We start from the raw sequence: 6,745 nt of genomic DNA, 5'->3' as shown, positions 1-6,745 counted from the left end.
CTGACGAACCAGAAATACGTGAATGCAAAGGTTCCAGTTGGAACTTTTGTATGTAAAAAAAAAAGTGTTTAGTTGTGTTACAAAGTTTAATGCATAATTAATTACCTGAAGTTAAAGTCTGGTCTGCAGCTTTTACATGGTTGAGCCTTGACATCATTGAGATGAAGGCGTTAGTTAGCTTGTAGCATCATTCTGATGGATAAACTGTTTATGGCAGAGTTAGTTTTGATTGGTTGAGTCGAGGTGAAGCTTTCAAACATAAGACCAGGAGCAGACGTCCTCCAGCTTGAACCAGCAGCACCGATGGAACCAAACTCTGAGTTTCTGAGTAATTTTGCTCTCCTCGATTCTGCCTGTGGACGTTGTGTTTGTTTTCCAGGTTTTCTCCTTCCTGGACCCTCCAGGTCTAGAAGCTGAGCAGCAGGAGCCGCTGACCCCGGCTGACCGGAGGCCTGAACCCGCCACACCGCTGGGCTCCTAATCCTGTTACGGAGGAAAGAGACAATTGCTCTGCTGCTCCACGGTTCAGCGCTCAGATCCGCTAACAGCAGAGCAAAAAAAACAAAAAAAACCTTTACCTCCACCAGGGAACGGACAAACATCACCTGAGACCTTCCAGGCTCCACAAACACCCGAAAAGTCACGCAGACCTCGACTTGTGGACACAAATCTCCCTGGAGACGGCCGGGTGGAGCCTGGAGACACAAACGCTGCTAATCACCACTTGTCCTGCGTGAGTTTGTCTTCCTAAGCCTCCTGGTTCTCCGTGATCCCCGGCTCACCTCCTCTGTGGGCGCGTTGAGCCGCCGCCAGGCGTGCAGGGCGTCGCCGCCCCACTTGTTCGTGTCTTTCAGGGCAGCGGCTGAGTGTGTTTGTGTTGAGCAGCAGTGGAGCGCAGTCAGGCGTGGGTTTGCCTCTTTATTCCAGGATGTCTGCTGATGCCTCTCCTCCTGCTTTTATGTGCCAGACTCTTGTTCTTGTTATTTCTGGGAAGCTTTGATCAGTTGCATTCAGCTTTAATCACTTTTCTCTTCACGGTGTCAGAGCAGATCCTCCAGTCGGGTCAAACCGCTGCACAGAGAAAAGAGAGACAACATGTTGTCACCTTTGTTCTGAATTTTCCCTCTAATTTGCTGCTGAATTAAGTCTGATGTCTCTAAAGGAGTGCGCCTTAAAAACATGTTTATGGCTGTTTCACCCTCTGTGGGGGGAGATTCCTCCAGACTCTATTGTGAGAAAAATCGTCAGAATATGAAGGGAGATGATGAAAACGGTTCTGAGCCGTTTTCACAAGAGGTCACACAGGATCCTCCTGGATTTTTGTCTGTCACATAAAATCCTGATTAACTTCATTGAAACCAGAATTTCTGGTGTTTCTAAAGTTTAGAGTTCACCACCGGTGGAACCAGAACATCTGCTCCACCTCCAGCTGCTTCTCCGAGTCAAACCAACCTGTTCCCCTCCTGGCCTGTGGGGGCGCTGCACCAAGAACCACTGAAGGAAACGACACAAAAACCTCTGAAGACACTGAGAGCAACTTCCTTCTTCACCAGATGGAAACAAGATGGAGGCGTCAGATTTTAGCGGCTGGAGGATTTCTCTTTAGTCTTTGGCTAAAAATCATGAGTCATTTGTCCTGCTGGAGCCAGACTCACACGTTTGTTTTTGTTGTATTTACCCAGAATGCCTTGCACTGTAGTCCATTTCCTGCTTTTGGAGCGGTCCGGTCCGCTTGGTGTTCATATGTTCATTCAAACAGCACCAGAGTTCACTTCAACCAAACCCAGACTGAGGTTTGCTTGTTGTTTTGGTCAGTTACTCATTCACACCTCCCCAAACAAATCAAACTGTATAGGCAAACAGACTGGAGTTTGATTAAAGTGAACTAAACAGGTCTGGTGGGAATGAACTCTAAGAATTATCCAGAGTTGTATTATTTTGTGAATGGAGTTCAGATGTTTCTCCTGGATTCCTTGTTTTTCAGAGTTTTGCTTTCAAACTGAGACCAAATGAATCTGATTAATAGTTTCTCTACAGTGCCCCCTGGTGGTTGTAGTTTCTCCTGCAGCGTTTGTTCAGCCAGCTGGTCCAGCTTTCACATGAAACCTGTGGTTTAATACAGCAGGAAGTGATGCTTTGTCAGGCTGCGGTGTTGCGGAGCGAGGCTTGGTGGACCGGCCCCCTGCTGGGCATTGTCCCAGTGATTGACAGCTGCAGGAGCCCAGCTGGTGTTGAAGGGCCGGCCGTGGGGGACCCGCTCCCCTCCACTCCTGTCTGGACCTTTTGGCGCTGACGGGACGTCAATCAAAACTCAGACTGAAGCTTCCTTCTGATTCAAACTTTCTCAGCGGTAAACGAATGTGGCTGCAGAAGAGAAAGTCTCAGTAGCAGCTCGATGCTAATCAAATTAGCAGCTAGAAGTCATATTTCTCATTCGGAACGCGCCGGTTCTCCCTGAGCGGCCCATTAATCACGCTGAGTGACAGGCCGGCCCACGGTGAAACATTTTACCTTGAGCCCTCCCTCCTCTCTCCCCGTCTTTGAGAAGTTTTTATTTTCTCAAGCTCCAGCAGCGCCCTCCTCACCCCGCCGCAACAGAAGAAAAGAAACGAGAGAAAGACAGAAGCTCAGGGGGAAGGAAGGAATGCATTGAGGCAGCGCGCCGTTGACCCCTCCAGAGCATCTCTGGGCCTTTCAGAGGCCGCATGTGTCAGCAGAGCTGCTGCCACGACGCTGCACAAACTGCAGCGCTGCTTGTTTTTCTTCCTCTCACCTGAACCGAGTGCTGACCCGCTCTGCTGTCTGTTGAGTGAGGTCCATGACCCCATCAGAACCGCCGACCCCCCCAGGACGATCTCAGGCTGAAGGAGCACTGGTGCAGGTTTCCTCTCTGGGAACCAGCCAGTTTCTGTTTCTGCTGCTTCATCTTTGGTGTTTTAGGTATCTATAAAGTCACGAGATCAAACTCTGAGTCTGATTCAAGGATTTATCCCTTCAGTTTAAACCCTTTATGGCTTTTACAGGAGGTTTCAGAGATCCAACCATCTATCGGACAGAGGACCTCAGGCAAGAAAGCAGCTAGATGCTGCCTGGCCAAAAAGAAAGTTCCCACCAAAAGAAAAAGATAACACTCTAATATTTTGCTGGAACTCCTTAAACCTCCATCATGGCAAACATTTGCTGTGGCAAAGAAGATTTGGTGATGTGTCCGGCCACTGATCAAAGTCTCCAGAACACCCCAAAGGTCCTCCGTGGGGTTCAGGTCCAGACTCTGTGGCCTCCTGACCCACTCTTTCACAATCTGAGTCCGATGAATCCTTGCGTTGTCATCTTGGAATATCAATGTGTCATCAGCGAAGAAACGATCCTCTGAAGGAATAATCTCGTCATTCAGTGTCTCCAGGTAGTCACCTGACCTCAGGATGCTGCTGAACTTTGACCTGTCCCCACAGACTGACACAGCAGACACCAGGCATGATGGGTGCATCACTTCACCTGCCTCTCTTCTTACCCTGAAGCGTCCGTCACTCTGGAAGAGGGTGAATCTGGACTCATCAGATCACATGACCTCCATCCGTCTCTCCCGTCTTTATCCTGCCTTGCCGACTGAAAGGCCTTTTTGTCTGGTCAGCCTCACTGATCTGTGGTTTTCTTATGGCTACAGCTGTTCAGTCCCAAACCCTTCAGTTCCTCTCACATTGGAAAGGCTCTTACTTTCACTGTTAAACACAACCAGGACTTCTACTGTTGTTCTTCTTCAGTTTGATGTCACAGTCATTCATTTCTTCCTCAGAGACGACGGTTCCTCTTCATGCTTCCTGTTTTTAATAACACGTTGGACAGTTCTCAACCATACTTTAGTCATTTCTGCATCTCCTTCATGTTTTCTCTGCTTGATGGCAATAATCTGACCCTTCTTAAGCAGACTAACATCTTTTCCACGACCACAGGACGTGTCTTTAAGAAACAAGGAGCTGCTTGTTGCACCAGTTAGAGTTAAATAACTTGTTGCAGCTTGAAGACGTTGTTCATGCAGTAACTCTCCAACAGGAAGCTAATTTTCTGGAGATAGAAACTGCGAACATGCACTGAATAGCTCTTAGATGGAGAATAAATCGATCTAGACTCCAGTAATGAGTCCGATGCTTTGCATTGTTGAGGTGAAGAATCCTCTGATCCCTTCAGCAGATCTTCCTCTCCTAAGAACCGTTGCTTGGTTTCAGTTCCTCGGTTATGGATCAGTCTTATTCAGATTATCTAATGGCTAACATTGGTGTGGGTGGATGTAAGCCTAAAGGTCGACTCCAGGAGCCGTTGGCGATCTGATGACCTCGCCGGTCAGAGTGGTTGAACCCGGCAGACGGTTGGATCCTGGTGGGAGGGATGGACTAAGACCAGGACTCCTGATGCTGATCGCTGTGGAAGGAAGACACAAGTTTCATCCGACGGCAGCAGAATCCTTTGAGCAGGAGGTCAGGAGGAGTTTTCTTTCTGGTTTGACCTCTGACCTTTGTCTCCTCAGACAGCAGAGCCCACATGAGGCTGTGAACAAACAGAAACGGCAGATCAGCGATGTTGTTGTCTGGAGACCTGAACCGACGATCTGCTGCTTTCTTTGTCTGGATCCTTCAGATGTTTCTCTCCTTTGTTTTCGCCAAATAAAGTTTGGAGCTGAAAGTGTCGATCTTTGGCCCGTTTCCTGCCGCGTTCTGCCACACAGACCCGTTGGACCTAATCAGGTTAAGTGCCTGAGAGTCCCAACATCTAATGCGCCTTTTAACTTCCTCTGACAGACGATTCATCAAGCCGCCTGGTAATCGCGTTAGAGCCAAGCCGAGCCCGAGGCGAGGCGGAGCCGCCGCCGCTCCAGAACGGCGGACCGTAATGGAGGCTTTTATCCCGACACCTTCTGGTCCCGGAGCGGCTCCAGCCCACCTACAGGAGCCCCAGAGGGACTCAATTACCAAGCTGCTGTTCTGCACCGGTTGCCTCCATTAAACCGGGTCCGACTGCGTCTTCAGGCCGAGACGTTTCCCGTAAACACAGAGCTACGGCTGGTAAGTAAGTACACCCCGTCTCTCACTTCGCTGTGGAGGAGTTCTGGTCTTTTTCAACATTTATTCAGTTTGTTAAAGTTTCTGCTCATTCCCACCACAGCAGTTCTATCAGGACTTTGATTAGGCCATCTGTTTTCTGTGACTGCTTTGGGTCTGTTGATTTTATAGTCACTATTTAAACTTTTATTTTTGTAATCTGGACTCATCAGGGTTTTTTATAATTTTTATGATGAAAACACCTTTTAGCTTCAGCTGGCTTCATGTTTCCTGGTGGATTCTGGCTTGGTGGGTTTTTTACTGCTTGTTGATCACAGATTAAGTCAGTGGTAGTAACTTCATTAGTGAAAAACATTTGTGTGCAACTTATGGTTAAAGTAAAATATTTAAATTTATTTTTCTGCACCAGAACCATTTTAAATGCATGCAGTTTAAAATGACTGGAGTATTTGTGTATATTGTTTCATGTACCAAACAAATATCATGATTACATTTTCATCTGATCGACCAACTGTAACTGCAAGACATTTTAAATATGCAAAATAAAACACAAAAACCAAAACAATAAATAAAATGGAAATAAAAATCACTGTTGGAATATGAGCATCAGTTGAAATGTTTCCTTTGTGCAGAATGATCAGGTAGTTAAAGGTGACCTTATGACCTTTCCCAGGTTGTTGCTTGTCTCACCAGAGTCCTCCATGTTTCTCGCCGACTGTTTTACTCCTGAATCAGATGAGTGACTCGTTGGGACTCAGCAGAACTTGGTGACCCAGTGAATGAACGATTGATTCCTTTGACTAAAGTTTCTTGAATCTGAAAACTTGAGGACTGAAGCTGGACTCTGAGGTTGTTACTGATGTTTCTGCTCTGGTGATGATGATGATGATGATGGACGAACCACCAGATATCTGGACCTCTCAGCTTCTCCAGAACATCAGGAGTCTTTCAGGCTCTTCCTTTCTCATTAAATGGGTTTTGTTCTGCTGGCCAAACTTCCTCCTTTCACAGTGATGCCGACCCTCCCTCGCCCAGCAGGCCGTCTCTGCTCTCTTTGTCCTCGCCGTTTCCCTGCAGCTCATCGGTTTGTGTCCCAGTTGACACCGCCTCATACAGTTAATCCAACTATCCAGTTAATGTATTGATAATGCATCAGGCGGCTCCGCATGGAGGCTGTTTGGGGATTAAATCTCCTCGGCTGGAGGAGTAACGGGCAGAAAGCAGGATTCACGCTCTGCAGCGTTTAATGGCTTCTCTGTTATCGATCCGTTGGTTCTGACCCATCAGCTGGTCCTCTTGGTTTGTACCAAACACCTGAACTTTGGATTATTTAGGAAAATATATATGTGGAGGAAGTAAAACTGACCTGTTTGTTAAAATCAAATCAAATTCTACTGAATAAAATTGACAGACTTTTTAACATGGAAATTATAAAAATTTTCCCAGCTTTTTTAAGTAAATGCATCTAAAAAAATTTCAGTTCCTTTTAACTGTAGAGGTGAATCTATAAACTGATTCATACATCATAAAAATGTGAATAGAGGAAACAAAACATGAATCATTGGACTGTGATTCCTGCCTGCAGGATGACGTTTCTGCAAAAACACGCTGCAGGTATGCAGGATGACGCATCGACGACTGCAGAGGTGATGGAGCTCCTGCCACAGGTGTGTGTGTGTGTGTGTGTGTGT

At 46.9% G+C, this 6,745-nt stretch overlaps 1 long non-coding RNA gene across 1 annotated transcript; it reads right to left on the bottom strand.

Moving 5' to 3' along the window:
* Nucleotides 1-337: 337 nt before the first annotated feature.
* On the bottom strand, nt 338-746 carry LOC107838150 (uncharacterized). Its single transcript, XR_001664203.1, has 2 exons — nt 579-746; nt 338-483 (listed from the first exon to the last, which is right to left on the bottom strand). It is a non-coding gene; the product is annotated as an uncharacterized LOC107838150 (long non-coding RNA).
* Nucleotides 747-6,745: the final 5,999 nt, after the last annotated feature.

Source organism: Poecilia formosa, unplaced genomic scaffold (assembly GCF_000485575.1).
Source record: "Poecilia formosa unplaced genomic scaffold, Poecilia_formosa-5.1.2 Scaffold216, whole genome shotgun sequence".
Taxonomy (NCBI): domain Eukaryota; kingdom Metazoa; phylum Chordata; class Actinopteri; order Cyprinodontiformes; family Poeciliidae; genus Poecilia; species Poecilia formosa.
Note: the sequence above shows the minus strand (reverse complement) of the source record. Positions and strands in the feature narration are given on the sequence as shown.